The sequence below is a fragment of the Lipophrys pholis genome (genome assembly GCF_963383615.2).
Source record: "Lipophrys pholis genome assembly, chromosome: 8".
Classification (NCBI taxonomy): Eukaryota; Metazoa; Chordata; class Actinopteri; order Blenniiformes; family Blenniidae; genus Lipophrys; species Lipophrys pholis.
Genome location: NC_137630.1, coordinates 28103572 through 28125784, shown reverse-complemented (window position 1 = coordinate 28125784; position 22213 = coordinate 28103572). Strand labels below are relative to the sequence as shown.

General features: G+C 40.9%; 1 protein-coding gene across 1 annotated transcript in view; it reads left to right on the top strand.

The window, feature by feature from the left end:
• The window catches only part of camta1a (calmodulin binding transcription activator 1a), a gene marked incomplete at both ends in the record, with an annotated part of 307848 nt that overhangs the window by 41150 nt on the left and 244485 nt on the right, over positions 1–22213 (top strand).

Here is a 22213-nt window from a genome sequence, read left to right as displayed (position 1 = left end):
AATCACTGTTTTGATGATGGAGAAATTTTTGTATTTACTCCTGCTAAAATGAAATACACATCGCAAGAATGCCTTTCATTCACAAGTTTTCTCTCTGGTAAGCTACTTTTCTTTTTTTCTTCTTAACTTGAGTCACATGATCGTGTAGTGGTTAGAACTCGTGCCTCACGGCAGATGATTTTCAGTTTGATTGAGAGTTTGCATACTCTTCCTAAGCCTGTGTGGGTTTTCTTTGAATATTGTGGTGTCCTCCTGCAGCCAAAGGAAATATGCTTTAGTTATTTTAAGACAAATTAGTGCCTATAGATTGACGGTTGTGAATGTGTGTTATTTTCTTGTCGCACCCTGCCTTCAAGCCAATGGCAGCCAGGATTTCCTCCATCCCACCCGTGACCCGAAGTTGAATTAAGGAATGGACGGATGGCTTCTGACTAAAGAAACAATTTCAAGATGTCACCTTGAACTTTGCGACATGCACATTTCATTATTTTCTCAAAAGAAAACCCTCAATTGATGCTTTATTAGCAGATGAAAATAATTAGTGGCAGCTTAGCTCAGAATAACCTACCTTTCACTGCAATACGACTTAGAAAAATTTGCCAGGCCCTATCCAATTGGAGAAAGAAAAAAGAAAATCTCAACCCAAACAATAACAGACACTTTGTCACGACTGCGTTTTGAAAAGAGAAGCCAGGGAACATGCACAAAGCTGATATTTGTTTGCTCTGCTGGCAAATGCTTTAGCAGTTTTGCCCTTGACTTGCTTCAGTTGGTTTCGCACTGAATGAAAGCATCATTTTAAGAGAATTACGTAGCCATAACAACCATCTCAGGTACAGCGGACTGTGTCAGTCGCAGTTGTTGAAAGTGAAGTAGAGGCTTATTCTCCGCGGGGAATAGCCACATCAATCAAATAGTGGTGATACGTCTTTCATTTTCATCCATAATAGGCCTGTTTCCTGTTGTGGCTTCCTGATCAGATTAATGATTAGACACTAAACAACAGTGGGCCACCTTCAAGTTACCCCGATCAAGGGTCTCCTGTACCCATAAAAGCACATGTTTGCACAGGATTAACCTCATCTGTGTCCACATTATTAGCCACATTGGCCTCTCCTGTTTTACATGTAGATAGTATTCTACTCTATAGTCAGACATTTCATGTACTTTATATATATGATGAAATTAATATGTGTTTGCTGAAGCATATGAATAATTATCTGCCATTTCAACTTGATTGCCGTTTTAATTGCTTTGCGGCGCTTTTATTCCTATTATTGCCGCCTTCCATGTAAATTGCTTTTGAAGTTCGACGACTCCACGCCGCTTTTGTACATTGTGCACACGTACGGCACAAAGTTTACATTTTCCCCCGGTTATGCATAGCATGTAGTTTAGCGTCTACGCCGATGCAGTTTTTGTTTTTCCGGCGAATACCACGTTGCTCTCACACTGTGCACCACACTGTGCTCGCAGCGTGGATGTCTGTTCCACTGTGGCAACCCTGCTGCGTGACGGTAATGATTGCAGGTGTGTATAAAAACCACTTGTTGGCTTGACAAGTCTCAAGTTGCAGATAAACAAACATTATGTTTTTTTATTCAGAATGATGAGGCTGTCACACCTCCCGGAGTGTGAGTCTTCAAATCCCACCTGCACCGATGTTTCACCTCACTGCTACGCTGTCAGTCCTGTTATTTTATGCCGACATGGCTTGATAACCATATGTAAATATCATTCATAAATTTGAGGGACACTGTTCAAACGTGTTTAAAATTTTTTGTTTTTTTTCCCTTTCCCGTCACCGTGTTTGATGTGAAGTATTTCCTTTAAAATTAATTGTACAAACAGCCACAGTGTGTAAACAGCCTTTAACCTTGCCGTTGGAAAGGTGTGTGCAAACTGGTCTGTGTTAAGATGAAAATTCCTGCGTTAAAAGCCCCCTCGCTGGATTCCAGCGCCGAAATTAAACAGCGGCTGCATTATGCGCCCCGTGTGTTTCTGAGCCCTGCTTGGCTCTCGTGTTTAATATGAGTACTTCTGTGACCAGAGATAAGGCCGTTACGGCCATGACAAGGCCTTGTCTTGCTCTGCCATGATGCTTCTATTGCTCCTTGTGCCTGTTTGCTTCCAGGGCCAAAAACAATATGCTGTAAATTGCGCTATGGCCTCTTCAGGTTGATGTGCTGCCTGCGAACGTGATGTGATTGGGTATCGATTCACACCACAACGCTAAAATTGCCTGCCTCGTGGCCCCAGACACCAGTAGTGACAGCTTCAGTACAGGACAGGAAGAGTGCCATGGCACTGGTCTCTGTGTGGGAGAGGATACCTTCTCTCTGCTCTCTGATCCTCACCCTCTGCCTCTCCTTAGTGAGGGAAGGATTAGAGATTAAACAGACTGAACCCCCCCACTGTGTTTCCTGAACGTATCACTGCTTCATATACAGCAATCTTATGCGCCTCAGAAGCGGGGCTCCCTATTTTGTTGGCATTTTGCAATCCATTGATATAAAAAGAACAAAAAAAAAAAAAAGCCATGTAAACATCTTCTTTTTTTTATTAAAATGCCAGTGATATTTGCACATGGGCAGTTTTTTTAATCTGTTCAAGTTTTAACATTTGGAACAGTGAACAAAGATGAGCTTGCTTTCTGCTCCCGTTTTACTGGAAAGTAGTGGTGACACAGCACTGTCAATCTGCATTCAGTATGATTAAAACATGCCCCGGATCCTGTAGGAAGATGAATAATGCAAGAGAAAATGCTTGTGTAATGAATAAATGGCAAATAATCCTACTACAATTAACTCCCCTACATACAGTATGCAAACTAGTCATGCTCCATCTACTAGGACAAGGTGTCCAGCTAAGTTATAAATCCAAAGTAGCCTTGTACTGATGAAAAAAATACCCTTGCATTTTCAAATGAATTGAACATGTCCTTTTCTCTATGCTGTGCTGCTTTCATCCAAGGCGCTCTAGTTTAGATTTATTAGGGTAACTTTGAAAAATACAATGTAGGCAGAAAGTACAGATTTGTTTTTGCAGAACTGAAGAATTAAATGATAAACTGAGCAAACAACAATAATATGTTGGTTATGAAAGTCTCGGAACAGTGTCTAACATTTTTTATACATAAAAGAAGAACAAAGCACATACATCGTATTACACAGTACTTAAACATACTGAACACATGAGATGTTTGAGAATTGATAAAAAAAAAAAAAAAAAAAAGGCTGACGAATTGAGTAAGCGTTAAAAAAGCAGCTAGAGGGAGCACATGGGTAAACAAAAAGTCTTGTCCTCACCTTTTTTTAGACGTGCTGTCAAAATGAACTCTTTCATGAAATGGGAAAATGTCTTCCTTTCAGCATGTGTTATCTTGTGATTGATCAAGGGTTTCTGCAATTCTGAAAGACGATATTCATTTTTTATGTGTACTTTACACACTGTCCCATCTTTTTGGAAGTCGCAGTGTACATGTAATCTCTGTGATGCATGTAATAGCTATCTGACGTTCTTCCTAAATTTTAAATGACTAATCGTGCATAACATAATAGCATTTCTTCGTAATTTGTTCTTGTGCTATGCTGAAGGTCTGGCTTTACCAACACAGCACAGTGATTACAAACATGGCTCATCACTTGCAAACTGACTCCTTATTTGGCAGCTTCTGGTTAGAGGAAAAAAAAAAATGCTTTCATGTGGTATGTCTCTCGACGTGCAGTGATAACCATTTTCCAGTATCTCTTTAGACATTACTCGCAGTGTCAGGCCTGTGATTTTTACTGTAATAGCCTACATTTATTATAATAAATCCCGATTTCACCTACAGACTCTCAAAATAAGAAAATGCTCAAGGCTATAGCCATGTGAAAAAATTGGAGATGACACAACGGCTTTAACCAGCTGCAAGCTGTTTAGATAGGCTCACTTATGATAATATCTACACCGAACAGAGTCATTAAACTCCTGGATTGAATTGGAATTGCTTCCCTTCCCAAATGAGACACAACCTCAGCAGAGTCAGAAATACATATTTAGATATATATATATTTCTTCTTTTTCTTTTTTGTGTGTTTTGCTTGACACAAATATAAAATGGTAAAAAAAAATTCTTTCGAAATCTCAAACATATTACTTTGTTATAGCTTTTCTTTTGTGCATTTAAGAAATAAACCACAAAAGCTCTCCCCCAGCTTCTCTCTCCTTTGGCTCAGTGAGAGTATAAGTCCAAAGCTGAGGCAGTTTTCTTTACACACAGAAGAACAAAGCGTGATTTAGGGAAGTGGGAGGGCAGCTATGGTTGATATATGTGTGTTGTGCTTCATAGGTGAGAAGAATGATGAATGGATGAAGTCCACAGCCACCGTAATGGTACCCCTGTGCACCATGGCAGGGGGAAAAGAGGAAGGGTGTACTTGAGAGAATAAAAGTCAGCCTCTTTCAATCAGGACTAGCTAAAAGTAAAATTCCCGACAATATATCCTTGTTGTGCTTTCATGATAAGCCCTGTGCGGAGAATGTGGGAGTGGGAGTATGAGAACTAAGGGGTGGGAGGGTGTCTGGAGGGGGCATCAAATGAGGTGTAAGTGAGGGATTTTTCTATTGAAGAACTGAAGAAACAAAAAAAATCTGTTTACCTGACCACAACTGCCTTAAGTAAAGTAGGCTCCCTTGGGTGGAAGGCACCGAGGAGTTTGGTTATATTCCACAACAAGATACTGTTATTGGAGAAGCCTTTGAAATACTGTAACATGGGTTCCTACAAATGTTATTCTCTTTTACATGTTACCTCTTGTGACATGCAGGAAACATTGTGTTGGTGTTTGTCTCCTCATATCTGCCTTGTGTTGTGAAAAACGGCAACATTTCCCTACGGTTTTGCAAATGAGAGAGTGTGTATGTACGTATGGGAACGTGTAGGGGAATTTGTGCGTGCGTGCTTTGAAGACTCTTTGTCTGTCTGCGTGTTTGCAGTTGTCCTGTCAGGTCATTTGTTGCTGGAGCTATTAATTCCCCCCAGTCCTCTGCCCCTGTTGTGCACTCATTTGCTGATATACTCGGTCTGTCATTAGTCTATATGCCTACTCTGCATGCTGGAGAGAAATATTGACATTGTCAACGCGCCGCTCATTGCTTCTGAACATAAGCCGTGCTTTTACATATCAGGTGTCAAACGTAAAGGGTAAATTCATCAACGCGTTCACACCTCAGTGATGTGGCAATTGTCCTCCCCTTGGACATAGATTGGGGAGAAGAGGCACTTAGAGGGAGAGAGCAGAATGAGCAGCAAGATGCCGGAGCTGACCCAGCCATTTTGATGCATATGTTGCACGGAAATATTGACCAGCTCTTTAGTCTGTGACTCCCTCAGGACTGGGTAATTGTCTGTCTGTGTTTCTATTGTTTAAACTAACTGCATTTTGGCAGTCTTCCTCCTGAAATCAGCGTTGGAAACCTGGGCATGGCAGAACAATGATAGGAAACACTGGTATCCACTGATCGGGAGACATAGCCCCACAAGCCATTATATTTTGATTTAGCGTCGTCTTGTAACAATCAGCATCACGTTGTTTAACGTATTTAAATTGGACATTTTTGCAGGATTCATGCAGGAGTAAAACCCATAACAATAATTAGTTGGTTAATATTTGCAAAAAAATCATTGTGCTCATGCTGATGCATTGTTTTATGTCACAAGCAATTAGCTTCAAAGAAAAACCTGCACATTTCCCTTCATGCTGAGAGTTCGATGATATCTATATGCAAAACACAAAACCATGCATCAACCTCTTATTTGCCAATGTAAAGAGGGAACCTCGCTCTATATATGTAAATTTTATTACACTACTACGTTTTATTGCACATTGACAATTGATGTGCTAAGGATGCAATTAATGTCAGCTGTTGACCTCGCTATTCTATAAATCAACAGCGCCTTGATGATGTGTTGTACCCATTGAAGAGCTCCAAAGATGTACACGTTCGAGAAAGAGGCTCAAGGTTTTCATGTTTGTGGCACAAATTTAATTGTAAATACATGCAAGCGACACATTTGATTCTTTATGAGGCAGAAAACTGAGAGAGTTGAGAAGAGCGAGGCAGATTTCCAGAGAGGCTGCATTGAGATTGCGTGGTCTGTTTATTCTCAGGAGGAAATGCGTGCGCAGACGTTGAGAAATACAGTCATCGCAGGTATTGTTGACATGGCAAAGTTATCCAGGAGGAGATTACAGAAAGTAAACAGAGGGATTACAATAAGACAATGACCCTAACACACAACTAATGAGTTGTTCCTTTGAGATTATTCAATAAATGAATGATCCATTCAGGCATCTTCTATCCCTCCTAATCCCACTCCAGGTCGCTGGAGCCGATTCTCGCTGACATGTAAGAGAAGGCAGGTTACACCCTGGGCAGGTCACCGGTCCATCACAGGGCCAACATACACTTTCATTCACACCTGTGGATCTGTGGAGCAAATGTGTTCTTTTGACTGTGGGAGGAGACTGAAGTACCTGGAGAAAACCCAGGGAAACTCCACACTGGAGGACCCCCCTCTAGACTGGAACGAGTTCTCACACACGTCAGTCTTTTTAATACTGTATTTGTTTCATCTGTAACTTTCAAGATAAAAACAATGTTGATTCAAAACCAGAGGCTTCTGAAGCATTTTTAACTCGACTTTAAAACCATATTTTCCCCCAATTTGGATTACATTACACTCAGATACTCACATGACATTGATTTTTGTTTCCACATTTCAGACAAGCCCTTATAAAGTGAATGCATAAACAGACAGTCACATTAAAACACACATTTTGCACGTTAGTCTATGTTTTTCCTACTTTGCAGTGAAGCCGCTATTCCTGAAGAAAACCCATCCACATACAGGCAGAACATGCAAACAATGCATAGAAAAAACCAGTGTTTGATAGTCCCGCTTTGCCTTCCTGATGATTTATCTTATTTAAAAACAGGTTTCAGAAGTAAAACTCTTAAGTAAAATTTTCAGAGGAAATAATCAACCGTGGCCCTTTTACTAAAAGCAGTTGTACTGTATATCTTTAGCCCGAGATGGACTCACAATCTGTCCGGGTTGTGTCATTTCGCCTGGTGTGAGCTGGGATCGACTCCAGCTCCCTGCAACTCAGCCTGGATAATATGTGAACAGATGACCGATGGATAGACTTCTATATTTTTTTTGTTCTGGACTGAGTTAAAAGAGTTAAAAGAAACAAGCATGTTGTGAGGTTGGATGGCTCGCCTGCTTTTTTTTTTTTTTTTTTTTTCCCTTTCCTTTAATACATTGGCATTAAAACCTGTACTGAAAGAGACATTTTCAATTTGTCGATGCAAAAATATTGCATTGCTGATCTTTTGATGACTTGCATCTAATTTGAAATTAGCATATCCCAGTGAAGTGTACTGTAATTTGTCTTTGATGATTGGTTCGTCTGTAATAGATGGGGGATTGCCTGAGCTCCCTACTGCCCCCCCCCCCCCTCTCTCTCTCTCTCTCTCTCTCTCGCTCTCTCTCTCTCTCTGTGTGTGTGTGAGGCTCACAGAATCTTTGAAATTTGATTTGACCATCAGAGCAGTGAGAAAGCACTAATATTTTACTGACCTGAAATGAAAGGGATTAGGTGCAAAAACCTTCTGCAAAAAGGCTATCTCGATTTACAGGTGATGTTTTGTTTGTTTCTTTTCTTTCCCCTTTCTTCTTTTTTTTTAACGCCCCCCCCCCCCCCCCCCCCCTCCATCCTTTTAAAAAGCGGAGACTTGGATATAATCAAAAGATGTGTTCCAAAGCGTAAAGCTTTGGGCTTTGAAGCTTTTCAAATGTTTTGTTGGGAAAAGGCGAGGCGAAGGAACAGCATGTCTGCATTCAGAGCATCCATGAATCCCTGTCATCAGCTTCCTTCCATCTCCCTTCCCCACACTTTTGCAAAAATCTGGCTTTTTCCCACACAGCAGATACAAACACTAGATAATGAATGACTAGAAGGCAGAGACTAGAGAAATAGGACTGTTTCAATTTCACAGCCAAGAGCCACATAGATTGCTTTTGTTTTATTGTGGGTATAGGTGGCACACAGAAAAAAAAAAAAAAAAAAAACTTTGCAATTATTTGCACAATTAGTTGTAATTATGGTATAAGCATTTATCTTGTGCACCCAAGAAATTCCAATGCGCATTCTGTGGGGAAGAAAAGAAAAGAATTAATATAGATTGTTTTCTCCAGAAAGTGCTGCTTGTTTGGTTGACGGCAATTAGCGGCTAATACCTGTGAGATCTCCCGTCTGCTCAAACCCGTGCTGTTTTCTCTTCCACAATGATCAGACAATTAATGATGGGTGGAGAACGCTGGCAAGACTGTGCTTTATGCCAGACACTGTCACAGTGGTGGGCTATACCATACAGCAGTGATTGTTGTTTTCTGGTTGAGCGTTCGCCTGCCTTCATGACACACAGATTATGATGAGGTTACATTTGCTCTGCATGCTTTATCTTAGGTAGTGGAACTAATCACACACAGATGCAGAAGCTTCCGAAGTGTCTCCCCCAACCCTTGGGCTTTTTCTTTTTTTTCTTCTTCTTTTCTATTTCACTACACTACAGAAGAAATCTCAAAACACATTTATTTCTGGGTTTGTGCATGATCTTCTTGAAGTGCTAGACACTAATAAAACCTGGTATTGTTTTGAAAGGTATTTCCCTTCTTGTTTCACTGCTGATGTGTTGCCTCGGGGGCCTAATGTGTTGTCTTACATCTAATGTTGTTTGGATTTCATGCTCAGGCTGGTTCGAAGACTTGGAAACATGCTTCTTTTTTTGTAAATCCGTTTTTTTTTTTTTTGCCTCGTCCCCTGGTAAGTGTCACATCTGTCCCCTTAAATACTCCTCTGAGATTTCTTTGGTTTGGTTTTTATTAGCTGAGAAATAGAGTTTTCTGGTTTTCAATTAAAAAAAAATGAGTCATCAGCCCATTGTATTGAAGATGAGATGATGTTTTAGTAGGTGTTATATTGGACTCCATAGTAAAATTTGCACTTCTGCCTTATTACACTTTTTGTTGCTGACTTTTAACTCTGCATGGACACTGTCTTCTTTCAAATGTCAGGTTCTGCATCGTGTTTGCATCCTCTAATGAATCCCAGGTCACATGTGGGGATGTGGAGTCACTGACCCCGTGGCCACTCTTTGCAAAAAGAACCCTGTTAAAAGGAAAATTGGAGAAATGCTTTTCAGAGAGTGGAGATTTAGTTCAAGTGCAAAGTGTTGAAAAACCCTAGAGAAGCATATTTGAATTCCATTTGAAAGAATCGGTTTTATTTGGTGTATTTCCTATCCACTTCACACAAACAATATCACATAAATAAATGTGAAGCATTTTATGCACAACAAAATGTGCAGACTTAAATAGATGAATACTTTCTGCTTCGACTGCACAGCCATTTGTGTAGTTTTTCTTTATTTGGCAAAGAGTAATGCCTTTGTTGTCGTCTGTGTGCTGGAGCCTCACAGACTGTTTTCCAGGCTACTATAGAATTCTTTTTCTTGGTTTTTTTTTTTTTTTTTGTTTTTTTTTAGTTGAACAAAAAAAAAAAAAATCAAACACACGCTTTGTCTTACTAGTGTCTCTGCTGTGTACACTGTCTCTGAGTTTTCTTTGTGTGTAACCATAGGAGAGGCGGCGGCCATGAGAGCATGAAACATAAAGCATGAGTGATGTGTTACAATTGCATCGGTGTCTTTCGTAGCCTACCTAATTTTGCTGAGAGGTTTCGAAATGAGCAAACACTTAATTTATGGTCTCGACACTCTTATATAGGATGATAAAAAAGATACCTTCTATTGTTTTAAAGGGGCTGGAATAAGTGTGTCTGCGAATCACTAAACTCTAAAATAGCCCACCGCCACTTAAGGAAACGGAGCATCTCTGGTTGGTGCACTGCTGTGAATCAGTGCTTACTACAGCATTGTGTCACATTAATATTTGAGTGCTACATATTGTCAAGTAGCTGTAGGACTTAAACAGCACTTACAGTGAAGTGTACTTACTTCAACTCCTTGTTTATTTCTTCCAGAGACATCCATGCAGACGCCATAATGGTTTCCGTGTTTATATTGAACTTGACCTCTGACCCCTGACCTCCTGCATAAGCTTGGTAATCATTTCATTTTTTTTTTATTTGGTGCATTATGATTGATTTCAACCTTTTGCCATTATGTACCACAATCATTGCCATTATCTCTCACTGTATTGTTTTGCTCTTCTGCTGTTGTTTTCTTATAATCGTGTTGATTTGTGAAATTGTAACTGTTGCATTGCCATGTTTTATTTGTGTCCTTTTTTATTTTGCACTCCCTCTCTCTCTCTCTCTCTCTCTCTCTCTCTCTCTCTCTCTCTCTCTCTCTCTCTCTCTCTCTTTCTTTCTCTCTCTCTCTCTCTCTCTCTCTCTCTCTCTCTCTCTCTCTCTCTCTCATATCCAACCATCATGTGCTACACATCCTTAATTTCGTATATTCTGTCAATTCTTTTCATCATCTTTACACGATAAAGCATCTGACCATATATTCATTGATTTAAAAAAAAAAAAAAAAAAAAAAAAAACCCAAAAAAACCCCTATTACCAAGGATTACAACTCCCTGTTTCATACAGAGTGTACTGCAGTAAGTCTCTGTCACCGTTTCTTCCTTCCTTCATTTTCTTGTATGTGTGTGGGTGGCGGTAATGTTTGAAAGTGACAACACAAGGAAACTAAAGACAAAAGGAGGAAATATGGCACAGCAGTGTATTGCAGTATCACATCCCTTGTGTCTCTTATGCTATTATTTCCTGAAATATCAACCGAACACCCACCAGGCAGACAATATGCACAGAAATGCATCGCCCCCAACCCCCCCCCAGGTTTTTTGCCAGGTTTATTCCAAAATATACAGTCCCGGTAGATGGGAAGGATTCAGCAACAGCATTAGTCCAGTGGGCTGCCGGTATGGTATGGTGTGGCAGGGCCGGGGCTAGACGTTAGGGGAGCTGGCAGCAGGAGGGAGAAGGGAGTCACAAGGTTGCAACCCAGAGCAGTAGACTTGCTTGTCTCAGCAGAGTAAACATCACCCCTCGTCTGCACACAGTAATGACTAACAGAGGAGGACGTGCACAGAAATACTATCAGGACTACTGCCTTGTCCTGCCAGACCCCACACATGCCATTCCTATCATCTCCCAGCCTTTCGCGATCCTAAAAACAAGCAGAGTGCTACGAGGATTATTAAAGGTGCCGCGAGCCTGCTTACCTCTGCTCCTGTTTGTGCAAGGCGACGTGGTCATGCTCTGCGGGCCGCTCGTCTCATTCAAAGCGAAAGTCAGTTAAGTGGAGCGCTTTAGTGATGTAGCACTCTTCACTGGAGTTTAAGTTAGACGATATACAGTTGCATATATGGTGTACTGACCATTGTGCGTGCTGACTTATCAGACTCCAATCAGGGGCAATCGAAATGCAGCACAACAACAGGAAATTATGAGTGATTGGGAGCATCTTGAGATCTGACCTCAAGTTGTTTGACTGATTTTCTTTTAATTGGTTGCCGTCTCCCACTTGACACCATCAAAGCTTTGTGCTGGAGGTGAGACAGATGAAATGGTTCTGTAATAATGCGGCGAGGATGATAAGATGCGCCGCCTCGGAAACAGTTTCGAATGTGATTGCAATCACACAGTCGTCACCAGATTATTGTCCTAATGTTAATGAAGAAATGCGAAAATACAGTGTAATCGGGCACAGGCCTCATATGTTTACGAGCAGTGCTTCCGAGCGGAGCGGCCCTTTGTTTTGGCTATAAAGTTACACCTTAATGTATTAAGCGTTTTCAGTGTGTGAAACAGAACAGACGACAAAATGACAAAAAGTCGTAAAAACGTCAGCAATTAATTTATTGACTTTGAGCGTATGGTTTAATCTTTATTTGTCTTCAGTGGTGCTCACAACATATTCAGCACCGCTTTCAGCCGCGTGGTTGCACATTTATTATATCAGAAACATCTGTTGTTCTAATGTTTACTGTTTACTTCAAATTTCAAGCTTCATCTTTACACTGCCCAAAGGGAAATTTGTCTTTGAATGCACAAAGACTCAATTGTACGATACATAAAACATAATAAAACACATAAAGCATATTTCATCAATATGCAGAGCCTATAAACCGCTCTGCTTCATTATTAAAACTACAGATGAGCTGGACAATCAAATCGAAATGGGAAAAACCACCAGCAGTCGTAAGGAAAAATGTGTTATTTGATCAGAATCAGTTCAGTTGTAAAGCTCAAGCTAGAAGCTGGAGCTCCACTCTCAGCAGCATCCATCTGTGGTGCTTCCAATTAAGACATCTCTTTGCAGTCCTGCACATAGTGGAATATACAAACACAGACAAATTTCACTTGGACTGCATTTTATTTATCCAGCAGATTTCACTGCAGAAACATTTGTTATAGGGTGCTTAACATAAGCATCTTGTACCTTTTTCTTTTTTTGTCGCAAGGGCATAGTTGCTCCTGGAGTGGAGTATTTGTTTAGCTGAGACATTTAGAGAGCCTTAGAATGCGTCTTATTGTAATCTTGAAAAAAAACCCAAAAAAACAACCTTTGCCTGTTGTTTACAAGTGAACGGTTTATCAAAGTGGAATCCTCTATGAGGATAAAGGTGCGTATCAAGCCGCTCATGAGTGCAATTTTGTCATCTGGCTGTATGGAAGGTACTGAATGGAAAAAAGGTTGAGGACATAGTTGTAATACAAAGAGGGGCACAGCCCTGAAATTTGCATGGCGAGGAGAGGATGATGCTGCCTGAGACCCGGCGAAGACAAGTGTTTGCTATGCCTAGTGATGTGCGAGACAGAGCTAGCAGAAGATTATTGTTAGCATACTGAGAAAAGATCATGAATTCCAATGATTCCCCAAAGTGCAGGCAGACGATTTACTGAGACGGTGCCTTTACCCCCTTCCATCTATGTATGTCACTGCAGAGTGCTGTCGCTGCACATGATTTTAGGTCGAGGGGAGTTGATGGTGTCCCCCCTGTGTACTGATTCAACATCTGATAATAAGGACGAAAAATGCTATTCCAGTTAAAAAACACAAGCAATGTTTGAGGAAGGAAATAGCAGACAGCATCCCATGCAATGCGCTCAAGGAAGAGGCGGGTGGGGGCGGTGGTGGTGGTGGTGGGGGTGACAGTGAAAAATTCATCCTTTAGAGCCTGTTTAATATGTGTTAAGGCATAGCTTGTGAGGCCTCTCAGCTCCAGTAATTTCAGCACATCAAAGACATGCCTCCTCCCCAAGCTGGTGTAGTCTTAAGAAGGGCTCATCATATCCAATCACACATTCACCCAAGGATCTTGTGAAGAATACCTCCAACCCTGCAATTTTGTTCATTTAAAAATGGACTAATACGGGACGGTCAACACCAAAACTGAGCGCTGTGCCGCGGTGGCGATTGCAGCTGGTAGTCCTTGTCCCTCGTTGACCCGTTTTGTTAACTCCACTGCTGTATTTCACTGCCTGATTAGATGTCACTCAATTAAAAGCACATTTCTGCAGGGAGAGCAGCCTCTCCAGTTGCCATGGATGCTGCGCGAAAGGTAGCAGAGCCGCGTAATGTGTCCCAGAGCACCATAATGAAATATCCACACGCGTATAGCACAAATACACAGACAACCTAAACTTTCACACCCAATCAATGAAAGTTGTGTGCCTGACTTTTTTCCTTTCTTTTTTTTTTTTTTTTTTTTTTTCTTACATTGAAAAATTAAAAAGGATGTGCCTAGTAAGTCACAGAGGACTCACCCATTTTATAGTCAGCTATGAGAAGCAGTAGGATTAATAGACCTCTTCTAATATGCCTCGCATTGGTGGTCCCTGAACGCCCTGATCAGGTAAGGCCCAGCGAAGCAAAGATCATTTATAAGTGGTTCATTATTTTACCTTCAGATTCCTCTGTCTGGCATTGATTTAATAAACACTGATGTATCTCCTTGTAGAAGAGAAGTGCCATTTTTCATTTCCCAGATTTGCTATCTTTGTTATCGTGGTTATCAGGTGAGCTCTGGCATTTTCAGCGGTAATACGCTCCCAATCTCGCCCGTGTGCGGGAAGTGGGGTAAAATAGTGCAATTCTTCTCCGGCAGATATTCCTTTTAATGTTTACTGAAAGATTCTTTAAGTGAAATTTTTGTCTTTTATCTCTTTTACTTAGCGTCTGCACGTCCGCATGTGGGTTTGTAAATGAACAGTTTGTTTAATGAAGTTCCACCAAACGGCTCTGATTATCTGTGAAAGGATTCAACAACGTGTGACATCAACAGTGAGGTACAATAATTAATGATCTATCAGTGTGTTCTGATGATTAATGTATTTGTTTTTGCAGTCTGATGGACCCATAAACTGTGTGAATCAGACAATGAGCTCTGCGATTGTGTATTCCCTGCGGTGAGCAGCGGCTCCAGCACCAAGGCACACTATAAAAACCACCGAGAAGTGATGAAAAGAAAAAGCTAAATAAAAAAAACTAGGCTGTTTATTATTAAGGGTAACTGTCAGGAAAGGCTCATGCTCCTGCCCTACCATTTCTGTAACCCAGAAGCTTGTTGAGCTTGTTGTATTTTTCTGCTCAAAGGATTCTCCTGTGAAGTGTTAAAAGCAGTTTGCGGTCAGATTAGGTGTGTATGGCTGGCACATCAAATCAAGATGAAAATGAAATGGAATGATCAATTTACCCTGCATTAATCCCTCCTCTCCAGCTGCATCCTATTGATTTTCTTGTTCAGCTTCCCTGATAACAAGAATCATTTAAAGGTCACATTTTGATGTCTGTCAAAAAGAAAACATTCTTAATGCATTGTGAGTGGCCTTTGAGGCTTATGTTTGTCAGAAAGCACAGCCTGAGCCTTGGCACCTCAGACAGAATCTTAAGAAAACAGGACTAAATGGCCCTAAGATGCAGTGGTTAGAAGTCTTTCACTGAACCAATAAAATCCCCAGATCATGCTTAGGAACAGCCCTCCTTTTTCAGAACCATGCGTTTCCCTTTAAGGTAATAATTATGATGTATACCGAAATTATTTCCATCCAAGCATGCATTTTTAATTCATCAGAGGATTGCAGACTTTGCAAAATTCACTGGTGATGCATTTGCCTAAAATAGCGTGGCGCATGCCATCGTGATAGACATACAACAATATTTCCAGCCAGAGGTCTGCGTTGGGGCTGTGGCTTCTGCACACAAATATGCAACCTTGCTTTTATCTGAGGTAGCACAGATAGATAGATGTTGTTTTCAGTCTTGCTCCCTTTCTGCAGTGAATGTCAGTGTTAAGCCACAGTGCTCGATGGTACACATATGCTCCTGTATGATACAATAACTGCTCAGAGACGAGCAGCTCTCCCTGCCTTCTGCAAACATCCACAGCTGACCTTTACTTGCTCCAGCTCCAGGATATAGAGCCGTGCATCATGGACCACTGCCTCAGGCACTTAGGATTCTGGGAGGGAGATGTCTTCAGGGAGATTTTGATCAAACGGAAAGCATGCACAGTTATCAAAGCCGCTGCACTTTTGTTTGCACAGTTTTTTTTTTTTTTTTTAAATAAAAGCCAACAATTATACTCTTTTCATTGACATACACGTTTACGAGACAGTGACTGGTAAAAGTTTCACATAGGTGATTGAAAAAAACTCTAAATTATGGCATGTTATTCATGATATGAATTTGGCAACATATTAATGCAAGAAAAATGTAATGAGAGATTGATGGATAGATAAATCAATGGATAGAGAGAGAGGGGATATACTTTATTGATCCCACAGGGAATTTAGCTCCTGAAAAACCCAAACAATACCAAAGAAATTAAATGCCTAACTAAAATTAAACAACTAAAAATTGAATGCACTCTTAAAATTTAAGTGCACTAATAAAAGATTAATTACACGAAAATAAAATCAACATATGTACCATTATACACGCAGGTTACACAAAGGCAGATGTAATGATTACACTGAAAATCCAATTCCCTAACATTAAATTCTCTTATCACAACTAAATGCACTACCAGTATTAAATACACTTAGATAGCGTTGGCATATATACCCAAGTATATACCAAGTAATAACAAACAAAAAACAAAATCTTAATTTAGACTCCTCCACTTGCGTTGAAAAGGCTCAGAAAACAGTCACTGTGTAGCACAGTGTATTCAGACTCAACATAGATTGACTTCCAATAACATCCGGACGCCTTTACCTTCTGCAAAGATAAGTGCGAGAATTCTCCGTTCATCTCGTTAGACCAGACAGGATCACAGCGTCTCAGGGTAAATAATATCACATTGGCGAGCTTGCACTGATAACTGCATCAGCCAATGTTTTGTAGAGGTTGATGCCCAAACGCCTCAGTTGAATGTGGTTGTGCATTCCTTCAGTGGAGCTTTTTTTTTTTTTTTTTTTTTTTTAAACCAATAAAGCCCACATGTTACATTTCTCCAACCTCCCACCATGCCGGTAGTGGGGAGACTAGTGGTGCGCGTCCCTAATATATAGTGTTATATAAGCACACGCAGGTACTGTATATACCGGTAAACACTAAGAACAGCTAGAATGAGACATTGTAGAACTATACCTCTACATGTGATTCGAGTCGAACAAAACGGATATTCACTGTTATGTGGACGATGTCAAAAGGATAAAAAAGCTAAACTTGTCATTTCTTAACATTGGGAACGTGCCTGAGTGTTCACTCATTCTTCCAGGTTTGATTAGCAGAGGCACGTGCGCCTTTCAACAAGAATAAAGAGGCTTTGGCAGGAATAATACATTAATATAAAACTCCCTCGCAGGTTGCAGCGGAATATTTTCAGCAGGTGCAGTTGGTGCAGGTTTCGGTAATGGCCAATCACATCAACTTCCTTCACCTCCATTAAAATCAGCAGACACTTTAATGGGGGGGGGGGGGGGGGCATCCAGGCTGGTTTCTCTGAGGAAAGAAAAAAGAAGAGTGTTTCTCTGGAGGCGCAGACGCTCTACAGCAAAAACAACAAACATAAATATAACAAAACTCCAAATAGCTTGTAATGTCTATTTACATGAAAATTACAGCTGTGGTAAATGAGTTAATGTTATTTTAACAGATAATTATGTGTACAAATAGTGTGTAGAGAGGCACAGTTGTGTATGTTGCACTAGATTGTTGGCTCAGAAGATTTAATCCATTGAATTGGAGCTTCAAACAACATTTCTATTGTTCTAATAAATAATTTGAAACTGGACAATATTGATTAATTTATGAATTGTTTGTTTTAGGAAAAAAAGAGTGAAGTAGGGACTAATGCATATTTACAAAGCACAAAATAATATGCGTAAATATTTATTTTTGTCTGACCAGCAGTCCAAATTGCAAAGACACTCAGTTTACTGTGATCGGAATCACAGAGAAGCAACAAACCTGCTACAAAGAGGATTTTTAGCATTTCCGTTAAAAAACTAAACAAGAAACGCACAGTAATCAATTGTCAAAACAGTCTGTGATTGATTGTCTTTTTATGGACTCACTGACTGCTAATTCATTCCAACATGGTTTGATCTGTGTATCACAGTACAGGGCTTTTTAAACAGTGGGTGGATGCTTTAACCACTTTGCATCTCAAATGCTTTGTCTCATGCCGAGTAGTGATTTTTCACAGCATGCCAAAGGTTTTCACATTATAAGATGTTATCATTAGCATGCATCAGGTTCTATATATATGCAAAAAAAGCAAAACATTTGATATACTTTACATATAGGGTACCACTGTTACGCATATGATTTTGCACTAAAGCTTATTTTATAACTTAATTTGTCACTTTCAACCTTGAATAAATCAGGTCTAAAAATTTGGTTTATATATATATATATATATATATATATATATATATATATATATATATATATATATATATATATATATATATATATATACTGTATATATTATTGTAAAAGTTGAATAACAGTTTTGCCATGTTTCATCATGATTTACTATGAACATTAAAAGGGAAACTTGAAGAGAAAAGGCACCCTCCTGACCCTCAGATTTTCCTTGCGGGTGCCCTTTAAAGCTCTGCGCCGCGGGGGGGAATCCACTTTCATAATTCATCCCACAATAACCCAATGCTGCCTCTACTTTGTTTGATCATTTATAAATAATAATAATAAGAATAAGAATAATAACAATAACATTAATAATAGTACACCATGCATTGGTGTGTAGAGTTAAAATTGGGTAGGTTTTGGCCATACTAGCACTCTCTAAAGCCTCTGAAATTGCTGCTCACATGTTGAAAAACTATGTGCAGTTTCGTGCCAAAACAGCTCTGATGTTGTGAGAAACAAAGTATGTTTCCTCCATCCCCCCTCCCAAAAAAAGAAAATAATTTATTTCCTCACAGTTAAAAGGAAACCAGCAATATAATGGAGGTGTGAGTGCTTAAGTGCCTCTCGTTTAGTTGTGTGTTTTTTTTTTTTGTTCTGCTACCTGTCTGCGCTCGTACTGTTTGTGTGTGTGTGTGTGTGTGTGTGTGTGTGTGTGTGTGTGTGTGTGTGTGTGTGTGTGTGTGTGTGTGTGTGTGTGTGTGTGTGTGTGTGTGTGTGTGTGTGTGTGTGTGTGTGTGTGTGTGTGTGCGCGCCGGGGCCCCAAATAGAGGGTGAGGAGAGCTGACTGAGTTTAGGAGAAGAGGAGCACAGAGCCCTTCCACTCAGTGCCTGGGTCAATATAAAACCTCATTACTGGGGTGTCATAGAAAATTTGTGCACTTTCTGCTCCATCTAGCAGCAATTTTGCTGGATAAGCACTGCTCTCGTTTGGCCCATTTTAAGCATTTTCACTAAAGAAAGGCTTGCAAACAGGAAGCCATTGCTTCCCCACAGGGGCCGTGGCAGCATCTGCCCCCCCTCACCTCCAGTGCTGCTTCTGCCTTTATATTGTTTTTGTACGTATGTGCGAGCGTGCACGGCGTTTTATAGACACTCGCCAGCTGACTCTTCATCAAGTCTATAGATGTGTGGGCTCCATGTGCAGTGTTCTGGCAGAGGAGGTGGTACAGAGCGTGACAGGTGGATGTGCCACATTTCCATCTTGAGTTTGAGAGTATTTCTCCTCAGCTTTGCATTTTGATAACTGAGAATGAAGACATACAGCTTTAGCTCCCCACATAGATCTTAGTTTGATGTAATCCATCTCTTAGGAAGGTATTATACTGTTCTAACAGTTGCTGATTTGCTTTTTCTTAACCGCGTTGCTTTATGTTTCCCCATCATTTTCCAAGCTGAAAAAAATAGATATATTTAGTTTATTATGCCTAACCCCCCCCCCATGTGAAAAAGAACACCTTAGAGGGAAAAACATTCTTCTTTTTTTCAGTGGGCGGCAATTGGGGGCACAGGCAAGGCATTCACATGTCGCCAGGACGGTTTTCACCTCATCTGTGTAAAATTGAATCTTATGAAAGCAAACAGAATGACATGTTTATAAATATGGATGCTTGCCTTCTGGACAAGTGCCTCAGCCAGTGCCACATTGGCCCCCCCTCGCTTCATGGGGAGAACCTTGTAATTTCAGAGAGTGGGGAGACGAAAAAGAATCAAAGGGAAATGATAAAGGCTAGAAGTATCATTTGGCCGTCCTGTAAAGTGTTTTTTTTTTTTTTATCCTTTCTTTCTCCATCTCTTTTTCTGTGTAACAGTGGAGACGATGTCTGAGCAAAATGTATACTACAAAGATCCTGAATAAAACATGATCAGATAAAAGCCAAACATGCAGAAAATACCGGAAAGGTCAAAAAGAACCCCGGACATAATTATGGGTGGAGAATTTGCCAGGAATGCACTAATTAAACCACAGACAAATCTCCAGTCTCGACCCCCCCTCTCCACCTCCTGCAGCTCCTCCATAAGCCTACATATTAATCATCGGGTTTGGAAGCGAAGACTTGGCTGCCCAGTGCTGTTGTACTAACATAGTGTACTTTAAAACAAGACTTCACACATATAGAGACACACTCGCATCAGCAACAATAACCGAGACCAAACAAGAAGTAGGGCAAGAGGAAGATCCAGATTGGATCATGGAGTGAAAAGTTGGACTGAGCTGAAGGTTGAGTAGCTTCCTGCTGGAATAAGGACTGCTACCAATCAGCGTCTCTAATTGGAGAAGGGTGGGAGGCCTTTTTTTTTTTTTACCACTAGGGCCTCTTGGCTCTGACTTAAAGCAAACAAAGACGGCGGAGGTGGGCTGTGTTGTTTTGAGCATCTTACGCGGCACCACACAGGTTAAAGTTAAGGCTGAATCATGCTGTTCCCCACCTGCAGAGTTCCCTGTGATGTGTGTGCGTGCACGTATTCGCGTGTGCAGGACTGACTTTATCACGCTGTTCACCTCCAATGGTGTGACTGTAGGTGTCTTGCTCGTTACTGCCGGATGGCTGGTGATGATCTGAGTGTTCCCTTCCCCTCTCCTTTTTGCTATTGAGTTTACAGAGAGTGCAACATGCACTGACTGTGAAAACTAAAGGGGGGGAAAAAAACGCAACTTTTGAATATCTTAAAATGCACTTTCCGCTATATAATCAAACACTTTCCTGAAGCTGCGAGTTTACTCGTTGTGTTCATTATTCCTGTGACAAAGGTGTATATGCACAGGCAGATGTTTGCTACTCTCTCTGGCCCAACCGCTCCTTACAGTCTGGTACGAGGGAAAATGTTTTACAGTTCCCTCTGATCCAGATGGCTAACTGTACATGACCTCCAGCACTGAATGATAAATGGCAAAAGAGCACATTTCATCCATCGCCCAGCTTACCTCTCGGCTGCACACTGATATTCCTGCCGAAAGTGTGGTGAATAGCACAGTTGGATGTATGGATGCGGGCTTCACTGGAGAGCCGTTTGATGGAGAATTATTCCATTTCTGCCGCTTTTCTGCTGACAGAAGCTACCTGCGCTTTTTGTGTTCACAGCGAGAGGTTCAAGCCTCAAATCCGACCAGCTGATCGAACAAAATGCTGTCAACAAAGATTAGTGGCTTCTGTAATATTCTGATTGTAAACTGATGGTATGCTTCAGCTGAACCAAAAAAAACCAAACGCTCGATTGGTGTTTTTAAGGGCTTCCCTCCTAAAGAACAGGTGTGCTCCCACAACACATCAAAGCCATAAGCATTGTTCAAGGAATTTACAGTGTTAATTGCGTGTTATACAGCACCCGATGGGGTCCTCTATAAAAGCAAGCCATCCAGTGAATTAGCTTGTTCGTATTACAACACGGCTTCAATGCAGTATCTGAGGCCTGTGCTGTGTTTTGTTGTTGTGTTCTGTTGTGTTGGTCTCTCCAACGGCCCGTTCTGGGAGTGGAGCCCTGGGGCTCACTGAGCCACATAACCGCCCCTGTCAGAGGAGGCCTGCTGGCTGGCTGGAGCAGCCATAGAGAGTATGTGGCCTTCACAGTTAATCATAACGCCAACTCACTCTTGCCTGATTGTATTGGCGGCTCCAGGGATCTGCCATAATTGGATCCTTGTAAGTGGGATGGAGGAGCTAAACAACCAGATTGCTGTTTGTTTATACCTTTTCATATATTAGTAACGTGCCGAGACTTCTCAAGCAGTCTGGGACTTGTCTCGCTGCTTGCCGCTCTAATTAGTAATTCATTCTTAACATATGCCTCAATTGTGGCCCTATCCAGCTATTTGTGATTAACTCCACTTTAATTAGAGTTGCTCATGCAGACTTTGGCTCGGCACGGACGTGTAGTGGGCACTCGAAAATCACCAGTACCCTGTGTGGGTCCGTGTGGCAAAGAGGTACATGCTCTTGACGGGAAGGCAGTTTTTATAAGCTCAGACTAGATATCTAAAACGCTCCATTTTCAAATGTCATGGAAATATCAGAGAAACAAACCATGTGGAGACAAAACAAACAGAGAAATAAATCAAGCAAGTCATAATCAAGACAAATAAATCAAAGGTGAAGGGTATACATTTTCTCACATTTTTTGGCTGCGACAAGCTTTCTGGGGTGGCGTGGACGCCTGCTGTTTATGTGAATCAGTCAATGTAAAGCATGGCAAATGTGGCAGGTAGCGAAGTGTGATACAACTGCCGCTTATGTCTGATTTCAATGCATGA